Here is a 16,903-nt window from a genome sequence, read left to right as displayed (position 1 = left end):
TGCTTCTGAAAACTGTTACAGGCTCTGCTTCCATCTAGTGCAAGCAGGGGTCCGGAGAAAGTGCTGCACGTTTCGTACAATTGCGGCAATAATCCGGAAAGACTCCGGGGGCTGTAGTATCGGATCCTTTGTGGAATTAAAATTGGCTTTTGTCCTAGCGCTGCTGTTCCGGGAAACCAAAGGACCAGCAGAACAATACAACACTTCCTGGGGGTGATTGACCTCAACCGGTGAGTCAATCGCTTGATTTGAGCGTGAGCAGAAAATTGGTGAGTCATTTACGATAAACTTATCGCATGATTTATTTTGTAACAAGCGTGTTTATTGTTCTTTTTTGGTTTTAAAATCGGCCATACTGAAAAAAAAAAACGCCATCGTTGTGTAACACGAAACCATTTTTTGTAACGAACAATTGTCTAAACGACCTTTCGTGATTTTTGCGGTGATTGATTGTGAAATAATAAGCATTGTAATTTGTACAATGGCTTTTCCTGGAATGGCAACCATGATTGAACCTTTTCGCAAAGGTACATCATTTTGTGATTGGGTAGATCGTCTGGCATATTGCTTTCAGGCCAGAAACACTTGAAGATTTTGTTTTGGCACTGAAACTTCAAGCCGAATTTTGTAATTTCGGTGATTTTAAGAACATGGCGATAAGAGATCGCATAGTGGCTGGTGTAAAAGACAAAGCTCTCCAACAGAGGTTATTAAACGAAGAAAAACTAACGTTGGAGATAGCTGAAAAAATAATTACGACATGGCAAATAGCTGAAACTAATGCTAAAGCTTTACGAAGTAGGGAACATAGCTGGGATCAAATAGCGTCTTTGAAAACTTCGGATCCTAAAACGATTGGCACAGCCATGAGACAATTGGCCTCAACTTTTGAATTGGCTAAGCAGGAGGAACATGCAAGAGGACCTGTGAAGAACCGTTTAGGATACAGGCAACGACCAGTACGACAAGGGCATTACCAACGACAACAGAATGATTGGAACATACCAAGGTCGTTCCAGGCTGGGGATTGGCGTAACCAAGAGCAAACCAAACGGTAACGTTTCGCAAACTTCATTTGTGACTACTGTGGTGTAAAAGGTCACATCAAGAAGCGATGCTTCAAGTTAATGAACTTGAAGAAAGATGCCGTCAACTTAGTGGAAATCCTAACACCAGGTCCTTCAGTAGATGACGAGCTACATAACTTAATCAACAGGATGACCACAAAGGATTCGGATACCGAAGAAGAGGATATGGACGAAGGTGAGAACATGAGTAATGAATACGAATGCATGAATATTACCTCAATCAACAAAATTAACAACCCTTGCTTACTGGATCTTGATATTGAAGGCAAATTACTTAGCATGGAGGTTGACTGTGGGTCTGCAGTGACAGTAATTAATAAATGCCAATATTTTTCCATTTTTAACAAATCTCTGCAAAAGTGCAATAAACATTTGGCGGTAGTGAATGGCTCGAAGTTGGTTGTTCTGGGAGAAGCAGTTCTTTTGGTAAAATTTAGGGGAAAGGAAGCAAATTTAAAGTTGTTGGTCCTGGATTGCGAATGTAATTTTATTCCGTTATTGGGTCGTACATGGCTTGATGTGCTTTTTCTAGATTGGCAAACATTTTTTTCTAATTCTTCTGTGATAAATATGATGAATGACAAAAAAATACAATAGTAAATGACGTTAAACAACGGTTTTCTAAAGTATTTATAAAAGATTTTTCATGTCCCATTGTTGGTTTTAAAGCTGAATTAGTTTTAAAAACTGACGTGCCAATCTTTAAAAAAGCATATGATGTTCCATACAGGCTAAGAGACAAAGTTGACGCTTATTTGGATAAATTGGAAAAAGAAAAAGTTATAACTCATATTAAAACTAGTGAGTGGGCGTCTCCAATAATAATCGTTATGAAAAAGAATAATCAAATTAGACTTGTAATAGATTGCAAAGTATCGATAAACAAAATGATCATCCCTAATACTTATCCGCTGCCAGTTGCACAAGATTTGTTTGCAAGGTTAGCAGGATGTAGAATGTTCTGTGCTCTTGACTTAGAGGGTGCTTATACCCAGTTAGAAATAACTGATCGTTCAAAAAAGTTTATGGTTATTAATACCCCTAAAGGTTTATATACTTATAACAGATTACCACAGGGCGCTTCGTCAAGTGCCTCAATATTTCAACAGGTTATGGATCAAGTATTGCATGGAATTATTGGAGTTTATTGTTACCTGGACGACGTGCTTATCGCCGGAAAAGACTTTGATGATTGTGTATCCAAATTGTATGAAGTTTTAAATAGGTTGTCAAAAGCGAACTTAAAAGTTAATTTAGAGAAGTGTAAATTCTTTGAAAATCAATTAAATTATCTTGGTCACATAATAAGTGAAGAAGGTTTACGTCCATGCCCTGACAAGATTTCTACAATAAAAAATGCAAAGATTCCACATAATGTAACTGAATTAAAGTCATATTTAGGGCTGATTAATTATTATCAAAAATTCATACCCAAGCTGTCCACAAAATTATTTTATCTATATAATTTATTGAAAAAAGACGTGAAGTTTGTATGGGACGATAGGTGTAATAAGGCCTTTGAAGATTCTAAAAATGCACTTTTGGCAACAGATTTACTCGAATTCTACGATCCAAACAAACCATTAGTAGTTGTTTCTGATGCGTCTGGATATGGACTTGGTGGTGTCATTGCTCACATAGTAGAAGGAGTAGAAAACCCAATTTGCTTTACTTCATTTTCTCTTGATAAGTGTCAAAAATCATACCCTATTCTACATTTGGAGGCTCTTGCTTTAGTATGCACCATAAAAATTTTTCATAAATATCTGTATGGGAAAAAGTTTCTAGTTTTTACGGACCACAAACCTTTAGTGGGAATTTTCGGTAAAGAAGGAAAAAACTCTATTTTTGTTACCAGGCTGTAAAGGTTTGTTTTGGATTTATCTATCTATGATTTTGAAATCCATTATAGACCTTCTGCTAGAATGGGGAATGCAGATTTCTGCTCTCGCTTTCCTTTGCCACAACTGATCCCCAATGAAATTCATACAGACTTCGTGCGAAATATCAATTTTAGCAAGGATTTTCCAATAGATCACGCTAAAGTTGCTGATGCAACAAAAAAGGATGAATTTTTACTGAAGGTTATTTCTTTCATAAAAAATGGTTGGCCTACAAAGGTAGATAATTGTTTTGCCGATGTGTTTTCTAATCAACATGACTTGGAGATAGTTGACGAATGCTTGTTGTATCAAGAAACTCTTGCATGGTAATCACGCAGGAATAGTGAAAATGAAAAGGTTGGCAAGGCAAGCCGTATACTGGTTTGGTATAAATTCTCAGATCGAGGAATTCGTCAGAAAATGTGATGCGTGCAACAGTATGGCGGTTGTCCAAAATCGTAAGGTAGAATCAGAATGGATTCCTACAAAAATACCATTCAGTAGAATTCATGTAGATTTTTTCCACTTTTCCACTCATACCTTTTTATTAATTGTGGATAGCTTTTCAAAGTGGGTGGAAGTGGAATGGATGAAAAAGGGTACTGATTGTGGAAAGACCATTAAGAAATTGGTTGGATTTTTTGCTAGGTTTGGTCTCCCAGATGTCTTAGTTTCAGACGGTGGTCCTCCATTTAATTCGTTTGCATTTGTTAATTTTTTAGAACGACAAGGCATCAAAGTATTCAAAAGCCCTCCATACCATCCAGCAAGTAATGGTCAGGCGGAACGATTTGTAAGAACGGTTAAGGATGTGTTGAAAAAATTCCTAATGGATCCAGAGAATAGAGAACTAGATTTGGAGGATCAGATCAATTTATTTTTAATCAATTACAGGAATAATACATTGACGGCTGATGGACATTTTCCATCCGAAAAAGTGTTTGCTTATTTTCCTAAAACCTTGATTGATCTTTTAAACCCCAAAAAAACATTACAAACAACAATTATTAAATCCAGTTAAACCTTCCTATGAAGATAATCAACTAGAGATCGTTTCCAAGATGAAACGAAAAGATCCCTTAGATGATCTGATGGAGGGTAATTTGATTTGGTACCAGAATCATAAACCCACTCATCCAGCCAAATGGGTGAGAGCTACATACTTAAAACAAATCTCTCCGAACTTATTCCAGGTGCTAATTGGAAACGTTGTAGCAACAGTACACAGGGCTCAGATTAGAACCTCCGGAGGCAAGTATAAAGAGATGCAACCCAACCTAATGGTACCCCATCAAAGACCGACTGAACGTATGGAAAGGCTGACCGATCGAGTAGGGGACACCAATAGTGTCGAAACAAGTGAATTTAATAGTGAAGAATATAATCAAACAAAAAGAACCTCTATCAAAAGGAAAACACCAGCCGACTGGGTGGATCAACCACTTCGGCGTTCGAAAAGAATCAGAAAAGAGAAAAGAGATAATGAATTCGTATACATTTAGTGAAGTAATTCGCTTTCGAAACCAGAGTGAATTCTTGCATGTAGGGAAGCTAGTTCCTCTCAGAATGTTATTTTTTATATTGGAGTTTATAACGGAAAACAATCATATTGAAATAGATTTCGAGTAGATAATTATCATTTTTAAATTAAAGATAGGTCTAAAAGGTGGAGGAGTTGTAATGTTCTGATTTTGATGGATGTTTCTTGTTCAGTGTACATCTGCTATAAAATAATAATGTATTGATTACAACTACTATGAGTTTGTCAAAGACCGTAACGCATGAAAAAGATATAAAAGATTAAAGTGGCCATAGAGAAGTCTCTTTTGGCAATCTGATAGCAAACTAAACACAAGTGTTTTTACAGTCTGTATAAAGAAAATATCTCGATAAAGTTCTCTCATTTCAAGTGATACCCCGTTGGTACCTCTCCCCTCGGTTGTTTTGTCCCCCGCTGGATTTAACAGAAACAAGGAATCAAAAATATCAAACACTTGCATCAAATTTGGACAAAGAGGCTGTACAATCCCTAATGGTTGGAGTTAGGCGCGAAGTTCGAAAATTTTATGCAAATACCGAATAACTAATTTTGACTTCGTGAAATTTGAAATAATATCCCATGAATGTGAAATAAACAACTACAGTTGAAATATAATGCGAAATTTGTGTTTTACTTAAGTTTTGATGTGTCCGGATTATTGTGGAGACAGACATTAGACGTCAGATTCATGAAGATTTTGAAGATTTCCAGCAAAAAGGTGGAGGGCGATGCAAGTAGTTGGATTTTGATGCAAGATAAAGGGTTTCTCACATCAAATTGCATCACGGAAAAAACACTGTAGAAAGTTACCCATTGGGTAGAAGTAGTTAAGAGTGTATTGTTTACACTGTATTTTTATCGCTGTCAGTTTTTCGAAAGTTGAAAAAATGGCATCACCCAAAAAGCAACGTCTCGAATTGAGTTTGCGCAAGCACCTGGAAAATCCTCAACTCTCTCATCGCGACATCGGAAAACAACTTGGAATCGTGCAGTCAACGGTAAGTCGTGTGATTTAACGATACTATGAAACTCTGAGCATCGAACGGAAGGAAAAATGCGATCAGAATGGATGTTCTCTTAGTGATCAGGATTTAAGCGGAATCTCAATGCTTCGTTCAGCGATGTGGCCAAAAATTTGAATCTGTCCAAGTCTTTCGTTCAGAGAGCCAGGAATCGGGTGGGACTGCATACGTACAAAGTGCAGAAAGCTCCAAACCGTGACGAACGGCAAAATAAGGTGGGAAAGTCACGGGCCCGGAAACTGTACACCCATGGATGATGAGACTTACGTCAAGGCGGACTTCCGGAAGCTTCCGGGCTACTGTTCTTCACCAACCAGCACAAGTTTGATGTTCCGGAGGAAGTAAGGAAGCAGAAACTTTCAAAGTTTGCCAAGAAATACAGAAGAAGCTGTAGCCAGATGTTGTACAGGACCTAATGAAATTAGCGTACGGTGCGAGCGTACAGTTATGGTATTGAAGTTGAATGAAATAAATATGTCAAAAGCTTACTAATGGGTTATATTTTATTGTTTGAAAGTTTGAAAAGGATCGGTCAACTACGTAATTTTCTACAACCTTTTTTTCCGTGCTGTAATTTAATATGGGACATTAGAGTGATGCAAAATTTGAAATTTTCGATTCCAAATCGGATCCTGACTAACCTCTCAAAATTTCAACCCATTTTGTGAGAAACTGAGATGGCACAAACCATTTGTAGTTTGTATGGGAATTACTATGGTAAAACCAAGATTTTTATTCATGTCTATCTAATAATTCACCATATCGGTCTGCTTAAAAAGTTTTCAACTGTACTTGTAGAAAATTTTCCCAGCTACAACTTAGTTGAAAACTACTTTTTGATTAAATGCGAGGATCGAAAGTTATCAATGGTTCAATGCGCTGATGTCTTTTGATCATGCTCAATGTGCTCATGTGGTTAACATCCATACCTCTCACGCCAAAGTCACGAGTTCAAATCTCACCCCCGGACAAGTCACGAATAACCCAAGAGTGTTAAAGTGACTATATAAAAAAAAAAAAAAAAAAAAAACATGCTCAATCAACTGCTCAGCAGGCAACATTGGTGTTTCTGGGGCGTTGAATACGACACACAAATCATGGCTACACGGTTAGAAAAAAGTACACAAAATTAAGTTCTTTTCACTCATCTCGGCACTATAGTGCAGGAACCCAAAAGTAGGTAAAGCGGGTCAAAGTAATTTTAATTTACTTGTGTGCAGTTCGTATGGAATTTTCCACTAGCTTTTTAACCAAAAGTAAGTTAGTTGTACCCAACAGTAGGTAAATATGATTATACCCAACGTTGGGTTCCCACACTTTACTACCCCTGTTGGGTGGTTTTGCTCCTTCTTTTTTGACAACATTAGAAGGAGAAAATGAGACAAACTAGTCAAAAGTAGGTAAAAGTGAACTGGCCGTTGGGTACTTTTTTCTTACCGTGTACTATGTCACACTGCAAAATACAGTGTTGCCTACAGAGCAGCTGCTTGATCATGTCATAAGTTTACCAATCTCTTAAATAATTAATACCTTTTTCCTGTCTCGTTTTACATAGAAACAGTTTTTAGCAAAGTTGTAGCTGAGAAAATTTTCTATAAGAATGGCTATCGAACTGTTTCGCAGCTCAATATAGAAAAAGACTAGAAGGCAATGAACAAAAAGTTGAGATTTCCCATAGTAATTTACATGTAAACTTCAAATGGCTTGTGCGAAGTCTGTTTCTAACCAAATGAGTTGTAACTTTGAGATGCTAATCAGGACCCGATTTGAAACCATTTAAACACTGTGGAGCGAAAAAGTCAAATTTTGCATCAGTCTAATGGGACACCCTTTATAAAAAAAAAAGATTTCTGGTGGATTGATTCACTAGCGTGAGATTTTTCGATCATCTAAAATTGAGATTTAGATGTGTCACACCCCAGCGTAAAAGCACGTAGGACCATTTTACGCCAGGGGTGCATTATAGACTGTTCTCCCCTACTATGGTCGTCGTCGCCGTCGTCGTTTAACGCGTGTATATTATAGTGTGCCTGAGAGGACGCTTGCTCGTTCTGTTTTCGCGTTCAGGCGGAATTCGATTCTTTTCCTTCGGCGGCGGTTGGAGAAATTGGGGAGAAACTGGAATAATTTTTTGGACTGAGGATTTTACTAAGGATTAAAAGGGCTTGAAGTAGAATGATGTGCGGAGGTTTCATGTAACCGTTTGATAGCATGTTTGGTTCGTGTCTATCGTTTGGGACATGCTTCACTGAAGACTTTTCTCATACAATTTGATTCGCCACGATAGCAAAGCTACTACTTTACTAACTGTATGAAGCTGAAAATAATTCTCGGTGGTAGCTGTAGAAAAGCAAGCATCGAGCTATATTCTGATTGGAACGGCTTTTGGTTGATAATGTGTGTGCTTTACTTAATTAGTCTTATGCAGCCCATAGCAACCTGATTGCAAACTTGGTTCTTTGACTGGTTGTCGGATCTCCTTTTAAACGATTCGTCTACCGAGCAAAAATTTCGCAACAACCTGTTGGCCAACCCATTTAGAAACACGTGATGTTTGCGCGAATTCCCTATACACACGTAACCAGGTTGGCAGACTAAGCCTTTGCCCACAATCAAAACTATTTGATTTTACTTCAATCAGTTGACCAACTGTCAGTTTTGTTTAAAACCACTCCACACACGATACAACCATAGAGGTAACTCTAAGACTAGAAGGTCCCAAAATAACGTGCTCAACTTTTTGGCTCAGCTCTGGTACTCTCTTCGGTGCCAAGCTAATCGATTCATCCCTCGAAACATAGGAAAAACCAATAACCCCTCACTTTCATAGCGAATCAAAACAAACATTGTGTAGTACTAGAATTCCGACTAGAATGGAATACGTTAATCGTTTGCTTGGGACCAATAGGCTAGTCAAGTAGTGAGCTAATTTAAAATCGTTAGCTTCGTATTTGTTGATACAACCAACCGGTGGAAACTAACGATTTTAAATTCACTCACACTGGACTAGCCTATTGGTCCCAAGAAAATCGATTAACGTACCCCATTCTAGTTGAAATTCTAGAACTACACTATGTTTGTTTTGATTCGCTATGAAAGTTTGACAGATAAAATGAGGGGTTCGTCGATTTTCCTATGATTCGAGGGGTGTATCGATTAGCTTGGTACCGAAGAGAGTACCACAGCTGAGCCAAAAAGTTGAGCACGTTTCTTCGGGACCTTCTGGTCTTAGAGTTACCTCTATGGTAATAACCAATCCCGGTGAGAAAGGTGACCAAAATCATTCGTGTTTGCATTCTTACACGACTACCCCGACTTCATGACGTTATACTACGTTCAGACTAGAGAGGGTTTAGTATAAGATAGGAGCGCCGTGGAAACCTATGCCTGAGCGATTTCTACAACACTACCTATGTAATCAAGATAGGCGCGGCTCGAATTGGCTCTGGCAATTCATTTGGCTGAAACCCAGCCAGTCCGCTCCTCTCATGGAGATGGCACCCATATTTCTACTAATAATCAAATTTTAATGCTGGCTACGAAAATATGGCGGCGTGTCAAGCCCTTGGCTCCTCTCTTATACTAGCCTCTCTAGCACTTCTGAACATACTCATTAAAGCTAAAATACTACTTTTCGAAATTATAAAACTATGAGATATTGTAATAATGAGGATGTAGAGGAGATAAAGTTTGTACATGACATATACCTTACCTTACCAATCAGGCTAAAGCCTTGTTGTCCTCTGCTGTCCGCAGAAGTCGTCTCAACTCCACTCGATCCATGGCCACAGTTCGCCAGCCTCGTAGTCTGCGAAGGGTCCGCAGGTCACCTTCTACTTGGTCGATCCACCTTGCCCGCTGCGCCCCTCTTCTTCTTGTTCCTGTTGGGTCGCTTTCTAGAACCATTTTCACTGGGTCGTCGTGCGGCATTCTTACTAAGTGCCCAGACCACCGTAGTTGCCCAATTTTTGCAATGTGGACGATGGATGGTTCTCCCAGCAGCTGGAGAAATTCGTGGTTCATTCGCCTCCTCCACGTTCCGTCATCCATCTGCACTCCACCGTAGATGGTACGCAACACCTTCCGTTCGAAAACACCATAGTCCAGGTCTCGTGGCCGTAGAGGACCACCGGTCTAATCAGCGTCTTGAAGACAGTCAACTTCGTGCGGCGGCGAATTTTATTCGACCGGAGCGTCCTCCAGAGTCCAAAGTAGGCACGATTCCCTGCCATAATGCGTCTTTGAATTTCTCTACTGGTATCATTTTCGGCGGTCACCAGTGAGCCCAAATACACGAACTCATCGACCACCTCGATTTCGTCACCGTCAATCTGAGCTCGGGTTGGGAGGCTAACATTGTCTTCCCTAGAACCTCTTCCTTTCATGTATTTTGTCTTTGATGCGTTGATGGCAAGTCCAATCCGTCTAACTTCAGCCTTCAGTCTGATGTACGTTTCCGCCATCATCTCAAAGTTCCGTGCCATAATGTCAATGTCATCCGCGAAGCCAAGGAGCTGGATGGACTTCCTGAAGATCGTGCCACTCGTGTCTATCCCAACTCTTCTGATCACACCTTCTAACGCGATGTTGAACAGCTGACACGAAAGTCCATCACCTTGCCGTAGCCCCCTTTGAGATTCAAAGGGACTCGAGAGTGTCCCCGATACTCGAACAACGCACATCACTCGACTCATCGTCGCTTGACCAATCGCGACAGTTTGTCCGGAAATCCGTACTCGTGCATAATCTGCCATAACTGATCTCGATCGATTGTGTCGTATGCGGACCTTGTATTCGCGGCATTTCTGCAGAACCTGCCGATTCGCGAAAATTTGGTCCGTGGTAGCGCAGGCACCCATGAATCCCGCCTGGTATTGCCCCACGAACTCTCTTGCATTTGGTGACAGACGGCGGCATAGAATTTGGGAGAGTACCTTGTAAGCGGCGCTCAGCAGTGTGATCGCGCGGTAGCTGCAGCAATCCAACTTGTCGCCCTTTTTGTAGATTGGGCATACGACACCTTCCATCCACTCCTCCGGTAATATCTCCTCCTCCTAAATCTTGGCAATTACGCAGTGCAGCGTTAATAGCTCACTTGGTAGATGATCTACACCAGTTGCTTTGTTGTTCTTCAGCCGACCGATCTCCTCCTCAATTTCATGAAGATCAGGGGCCGGTAGCCTGTCGCCTTCTGCGCTCCAAGGTCTGTTGCCGTGCCACCTTCGTTTTCTGCTGCTTCACCGTTGAGGTGCTCGTCATAGTACTGCTTCCACCTCTCAATCACCTCAGACTCGTTCGTGAGAAGGTTACCGTCCAAGTCCTTGCACATATCGGCTTGCGGCACGTAGCCTTTGCGCGTACTATTTAGCTTCTCGTAGAACTTCCGTGTGTCGTTTACGCGGTACAGATTTTCCATCGCCTCGCGATCTCGGTCTTCCTGCTGACGCTTCTTTCTTCGGAAAACCAAGTTTTGTCGTGCGGTGTTGCAGCATTCTCGCCCGTGCTGCATTCTTCTCCTCTACTAACAGTTTGCATTCGCCGTCAAACCAGTCATTTCTTCGGTCCGGGATTGCAGTACCTAGTGCCGCTGCAGCAGTACTACCTATGGCTGAACGAATGTCCCTCCAGCCATCTTCAAGAGAAGCTGCGCCAAGCTGCTCTTCCGTGGGTAGTGCAACTTCCAGCTGCTGCGCGTAGTCCTGGGCAACTTCGGAGTCCCGTAGTTGCTCAATGTTGGGTTGCAGCGTTCGACTTCGACGGGTGTTATGAACCGGCGAGAGTTTTGAGCGCATGCATACTGCAACTAGGTAATGGTTCGAATCTACACAGTTCGAAAAGTAGTGTAAATTTTGTTCAATATGATGCATATAAATGGAGCGTCATGTATCATATAAGTTTACATTATATATCATGTAAAGTTCTGGCACATTTCATGCAATGTAGCAAATATTGTATACAAAAGCCCATCTTTGTAAACAACATTGTTTACAAGTTGCTCGGTTGCGTGAAATTAAATTTAAGTTTACGTGAATGAATGTTTACATCACAATTAAAATTCAGAATTTTGATCTGTGTATGTGTGCACTGCGGTACGTACGGACGTTGATAATGTCGGAGAAGAATTTCCCGTCGATTAGAACGTGATCGATTTGGTTTTCTGTGTGTTGGTTAGGTGATCTCCAGGTGGCTTTGTGGATATCCTTGCGGGGGAAGAAGGTACTTCAAACTACCATACCCCAAGAGGCTGCAAAGTTCACGCATCGTTGGCCGATGTCGTTCGATACGGCATGCAGGCTGTTTGGCCCGATTGCCGGTCTAAATTGCCTCCCGTCCTACCTGAGCGTTCATGTCGACGATGACGATTTTGACGTCCCGTTGCGAACAACCGTCGTACACCTGCTCCAGCTGCGCAGAGAACGCTTCCTTCTCGTCGTCGGGTCTTCCTTCGTGTGGGCAGTGCACGTTGATGATACTGTAGTTGAAGAAACGGCCCTTAATCCTCAACTTGCACATCCTCGCGTTGATCGGCTGCCAACCAATCACGCGTTGGCGCATCTTACCCAGCACTACAAAGCCGGTTCCCAGCTCGTTGGTGGTGCCACAGCTCTGGTAGAAAGTAGCCGCTAGATGCCCGCTTTTCCATACCTTTTGTCCCGTCCAGCAAAGTTCCTGCAGCAAAGTTCCTGACTTCGAAGTTGCGTGATTGAAGTTCGTCATAGATTAACCTATCGCAACCCGGGAAGCCGAGCGATTTGCAGTTCCATGTTCCGAGTTTCCAATCGTAGTCCTTATATCGTCGCGTAGGTCTGTGCCGATTGTTCCGATCCGTATTTGCAACTTTGTTTTTTTTTTTCCAGGGCGGCTTGTTGGGTCTGCCCCAACCCCCTGTCTCGCCGGGAGACCATCGTGCACAGCTCTGTTTAGAATCCCACGCTGGCACTAGGACGGTGATCAGCCGCTCCTAACATGGAGAACAGACGCCGTTTTGAGCCGCACCTCCATGGCGAACAGACGATCAGGTTTGGTGAATCTATGGTTTGGTTCCTCTATCACCGTACTATGGTTACCGCGCCAGTGTTCGCGTCGCACCTCTTCACTTTGCTATTGCCGGACTGGCAACATTGCCCAGGCTACGCCACCCAGCTGTGTCCATGTTTCAGCTGGTAGTCTTTTGTTATCATATGACTCGAGGAGGCGTGAAGTAGGAACTTGTAAGGACTAGGTATTCCGCTCCTTCCAGGTTGTCAACTCACCATTTTGTAGTCTGAACTCACTATAAGCTTAAAGGCGATCCAAACAAATAAAGAAAAGGAAGATTATATCCTAAGTCTTAATTCTTTGCCATGAATCCATGTTAAAAAAATATAATTTACTGGCAAGGGTTGTTTACAATTTTTGACAAGTTGGAACTGAATAATTTATCACTTTATCAGATGTTTCACAGCCAACTAGTTTTATTGTGGTTGCTTATAAATCCATATTAGGATTGGTTGATGGGTTTTATAAGAGCAATTCAAATCGGGTTTGTCAGGCACTTCAAAGCAGTCATAAAACCATTCATAGATAAGAATAGCATTAGCTTCAGTTGGTTTTATAATAGGTTGCTGAAGAAGGATCTCGGAGTTTCGGTCGGAGTGAAAGCCTTCGAAATAGAAGTGCGGTGTGTGTGTGTGAAGAAGTGCAGTGTGGATTGAAGGAAAAATTTTCCTACCTTTCTTTCTTTTCTCTCCATTTTGAATGGTCGCAGTTTGTGCGAAATCATAATTGAAGCAGCAAAATAGTACATTACATTAGTTGGATAAAGTTTCCTGCTGAAGAAAAAGGTTTCCTGCTACGTGCGCAGCTCGGATTAGCCACCAGCCAAGATGAGCTGCCGTATGCCGGAGACGCAGTTTCCGATCGCCCCGCAGAACCAATGCTACGATTACATCCTATTCCGCGGGTCCGACATCAAGGACATCCGCGTCATCAACAACAACCGAACGATCCGGCCATCATGCAGATGCATCTGCCCCCGCAGCAGTCCCTTCCGCCGATGCAGGGCAAGCTCGGTCAACCGGGCTTTCAGCCGCAGCCGGGTTTCATGATGCCCTCGATTGCCATCAACCGATCGGTCAACCATACAGCTCGTTCGGCGGACTAAACAATCTTGGAGAATCGGTTCTAGATTTGATTGGTGGCGGCGCTGGTACTCTCTTCGGTCCCAAGCTAATCGATTCACCCCTCGAAACATAGGAAAAACCAATAACCCCTCATTTTATCTGTCAAACTTTCATAGCGAATCAAAACAAACATTGCGTAGTACTAGAATTTTGACTAGAATGGGGCACGTTTGCTTGGGACCAATAGGCTAGTCAAGTAGTGAGCTAATTTAAAATCGTTAGTTTCGTATTGATTGTTGGTAGTACTGGTGGCCAGCAGCAGAACCGTGATGGCAACCGCAGCGGAGGCGATGGTGCCAATCTGGATCGTGGCATGAACCAACGCAATCGGAACAATGGCCAACGTAGCCACCACCAGTAGTAGCATCAACATCAGCATCAGCGGGAAAGACGCGATTCCGGCAAGATAGATGGTCAGATGAAGGATAACTACAACAAGAACAACATGCAGAACAATATGCAGAGACAAGGAGGAGGTGGTAATCAGAACCGTGGCTGGCATAACAATCGTATCAATAACCAGAACATGAGCAATAACATGCGTGGTCGTCCGCGTGGACGTGGAGGTCTACCGCAGGGTGGCAACCGTGCGAAGAATCTGCTCAAGTTCGAGAAAGACTACGACTTCGAGTAGGCCAACAGCAAGTTCGAGGAGCTCCGTTCCCAGCTGTCCAAATTCAAGGATGAAGCAAAGCCAGAGCAGTTAGCTAGCGAAACCTTGGACAAGAAGGATGACTCCGGCAACGAAACGGGTGTAGGTGATCATGAGCAGGAAGAGAAAGAAGGCGTGTGCTACGACAAGGCCAAGTCGTTCTTCGATAATATCTCGTGCGAAGCGATCGATCGTGCCAAGGGCAAGCAGCAGCGTACCGATTGGAGGCAGGAGCGCAAGCTGAACACCGAAACGTTCGGTGTCGGATCCACCCGACGTGGAGGCTACAACAGACGTGGCGGTTACTACAACCGTGGTCCGCACTACTACCGCAACAACCAATACCGTGGCGGTAACCGGGGACGCAGCAGCGGCAATCGTCTCAACCAACCCAACGGTCTTCCTCAGAACACCAGTCGCCTCAACACCAACCAGCAGCAGCAACAACAATCGCAGCAACAGCACCATGGCAGGACGGCAAAGCAATCGGTGTGGTTTTATTTTATATACGTAACACAACATAGGGATCCCACCCGTGTGCGATCATAGGTTTTATCATAGTTTTATAGATAGCTATAAGTGTTTTGAAGGCTTAAATTTTGTGGAATTGCGTATGACCGCCATAAAACGATAGGAAGTGGTTGTTGCTGCAATAAAACCTTAATAAAATTTAAATAAAACCAACCAGCTCTAGATTTGTTACTTGGGATGTCTCATATATTAAATCAAATAGCAGGTTGCTCAGAAACTATTATAAAGACCTCCAGGTGATCTCAGGATAATTGTTTTAGACTTCAGCTTGATCAGGAATCATTCTGAAGATCTCCAACTATCCAACAATTTAAATAACATCTCCCAGATATTATCTCATCCTACCAGGTTGCTCAGAAATTATTGCATAGACCTGAAGGTAATCAGAGATCTCCGAAATTCCACTGCTCAACAATTCAAATCATATCTGCGATGCATTCTTCAAGATACCAGGTTGCTCAGAAATTATTCAAAATACCTTCATGTGATCAGAGAACTCTCAGATAGTCTCGGAACAAACCAGGTTGCTCAGAAATTATTCAAAAGACCGTGACCCGAGCTTCCCAAAAAGATTTATCAGTTTGATCAGGAATTGTTCTCAAGATCATCAACTGACTAACTGTTCAATTCACCTCTACCACCAAATATTCTCTCGAATACTAGATTGGCCAGAAGTTATTCCAAAGCCAGGTGATTATAGATCTCCAAAAAGTTCTCAGAATATTTGTTGTAGACTGCAGCTCGATCAGATATCATTCGGAAGATTTTCAACTGCCCAACAATTCAAATCACATCTTCAAGATATTTCCCATAGATTCCAGTGATAGGAGATCACCTTCAAATCGTCAGGATGTTTTTTTTCACGATTTAATATTGATCAGGTATCATTCTGAAGATATGGATTATGTATATCTCATCTCTCACATTTTCTCACATGTGAAACACGGCAGCTTAGAAATTATTCCAAAGTTCTTCATGTGTTTTAAGACTTCCATAAAGATATTTTTTTTCAAGACTTCAGGTTGATCATGTTCATCAATCCAAATCAGAATCTATGACAAAAATCAAAATTCAAAAGGTCGAAGAACAAAAGGTCGAATTGAACTTAGAAAGACAAAAGGTTTAATGGACTTACGGTCGAATTGAACTTAGTATTTGCAACCTTGCTAGGCATTTCGGTACGGTACCACTAAATGCAGGGATTACTGTAAACAACATAAAAGGTCAGCTTGAATGTCAACATTTAGAGCAAATGAGCACATTGTTTTTCCCCGAAAAGATCTCCCTTTCTGCACACCTCCCCCTTTCTGGGGCAATATCTCCCGAAAGCTAAAACATGCAAAACTCGATATGCATTCCTTTCATCGCGCTTCTTGCTGCAAAGCGAAATGCCGCGCTGTGCCACCCTCATCCCCCCCCCCCCCTTGTGCCAAACAACAACGCAACTCACAACCATTCGTCCCAATACTCTTCGCTAGGACTCCCAGCAGCAGCCAGCGAACTGGCGCGAGTAAGTACAAAAGAACCACATTTCATGCCTTCGCTGCCTTTGCCTGGCCTGCTGCAAGTCGGCTGGGTGCATACAAGAGTATTAAATAATAAATTTTCCCCCATTTTCCAGCGCTGGCTGCGATGCGGTGGCCTGCTGTGGTGAAACTGGCAAAAACACTTGTAATTGCTGTCCTTCGAGCGACGACCTCCGTCATGTTCATAGCCTCCCCAGATGCCCTCCCCCGGGGTGAGATTGATGACTGTGTTTGTGTGGTTGGAGTGGAAATTGATTATGATTGTGAAGCTTCTTCTTCTTCTCATCGTTTTGGCCAGTAGCAGAAGTGCATCATTCGCTGATGATTGAGTGGTGGCGTGTAACTATCCCAGTTGGAGCCCTACAGACCACATCACACAGACACTCACGGGTAGGTAGTAAACGTCGTCGTTCGGTTGAACTTCCTCGAAGAAAGATCTCCCGTTGAACGAAGAAGGCAGCAGGTCGAATCCAGGAGAGTAATCGAGAACTCCGAGGTT

General features: G+C 42.2%; 1 pseudogene; it reads left to right on the top strand.

Moving 5' to 3' along the window:
• Nucleotides 1-1,217: 1,217 nt before the first annotated feature.
• Nucleotides 1,218-14,896, top strand: LOC135713363 (putative uncharacterized protein DDB_G0286901; annotated as a pseudogene).
• Nucleotides 14,897-16,903: the final 2,007 nt, after the last annotated feature.

The sequence above is a fragment of the Ochlerotatus camptorhynchus genome, unplaced genomic scaffold (genome assembly GCF_037179485.1).
Source record: "Ochlerotatus camptorhynchus isolate MF236.1 unplaced genomic scaffold, CSIRO-AGI_Acam_v1.1 ptg000550l, whole genome shotgun sequence".
Classification (NCBI taxonomy): Eukaryota; Metazoa; Arthropoda; class Insecta; order Diptera; family Culicidae; genus Ochlerotatus; species Ochlerotatus camptorhynchus.
The sequence above is the reverse complement of the archived record's forward strand: the minus strand, read 5'-3'. Positions and strand labels throughout refer to the sequence as shown.